General features: G+C 44.2%; 1 non-coding gene across 1 annotated transcript; it reads left to right on the plus strand.

Moving 5' to 3' along the window:
- Positions 1 to 246: 246 nt before the first annotated feature.
- Positions 247 to 338, plus strand: trnar-ucu (transfer RNA arginine (anticodon UCU)). The gene is given in 2 exon segments: positions 247 to 283; positions 303 to 338. It is a non-coding gene; the product is annotated as a tRNA-Arg (tRNA).
- Positions 339 to 966: the final 628 nt, after the last annotated feature.

Consider the following 966-nt stretch of genomic DNA (forward strand, 5'->3'; position numbering starts at 1 on the left):
GATTTAGGAAGAATACTTTCACCTATAGAGTATTGATTATCTGGAAATCATTATCTGAACATGTGGTAAAGGTAAGTGTCATGAGAACGTTTCAGCAGTCTGTAGCCGAACACTTGATGAGCCAGAGCACTAGTGGATAAGGACCAGGTATCAGAAAGTGTGACGAGGACAGACGGGCGCGAGATGGGTGTCCTGAATGCAATGCGTCAAAGGCAAGCTAGTGTGCTTAACGGCAACGGCTGGTGCGGCTCTGTGGCGCAATGGAAAGCGCGTTAGACTTCTACATCTCTATTCAAGTTGCTATTCAAAGGTTGTGGGTTCGAATCCCAGCAGAGTCGAGTTTTGATTTATGTTTTGCAAAGTGGTCAGACCAGACTCGGCTGCTCATCTGCAAAACCAGTAATATTCGTGCATAAACCGAACTGTCTCGAAACGGAACATTCTCCTCCCACAGATTTACATTATCGATGTCTATTTATGGTAGAGATCGATAAATACCTGTTAGACAGTACGATGTTGTGGATGGGCTGGAAAAAGACATAAAATTGTTCTGTGAGCCATGACGATATCAAATTACGTGGCAGGACAGGATTGGTGTTAAGATTGGCCTCCTTCTGCTCCTTTGTGTCTGTGCCATTTCTGGCCAAGGTTTTTAAATAATCACAATGAGGACAATATGAATTAAACGCCAAATAATATTTTGCTCTCATCTCCACTTCGCTTCCCACCCGGCTGGAATAGACAGCACTTGTTTCAGCTTTAGATCAGACAGCGCAGGATTCTCACAAGTTCTCCTTCAGGGTGAATGTTACTTCACATAGGTTTCCAAGTGGACACATGGAGCAAGCAATTGCATGGATGCTGGGGATTCAGGGGCAGATTTCCCCTTTTCTGGGCTGGAATTCTGGCCAAGGTAATGAACGTGAATTTCTGACATTTTGAATCTAACTCTGGATTCTTGCGACT

This window comes from Chiloscyllium plagiosum, unplaced genomic scaffold (genome assembly GCF_037043375.1).
Source record: "Chiloscyllium plagiosum isolate Xiang-an unplaced genomic scaffold, Cpla_swu_hap1 HiC_scaffold_51, whole genome shotgun sequence".
NCBI lineage: Eukaryota > Metazoa > Chordata > Chondrichthyes > Orectolobiformes > Hemiscylliidae > Chiloscyllium > Chiloscyllium plagiosum.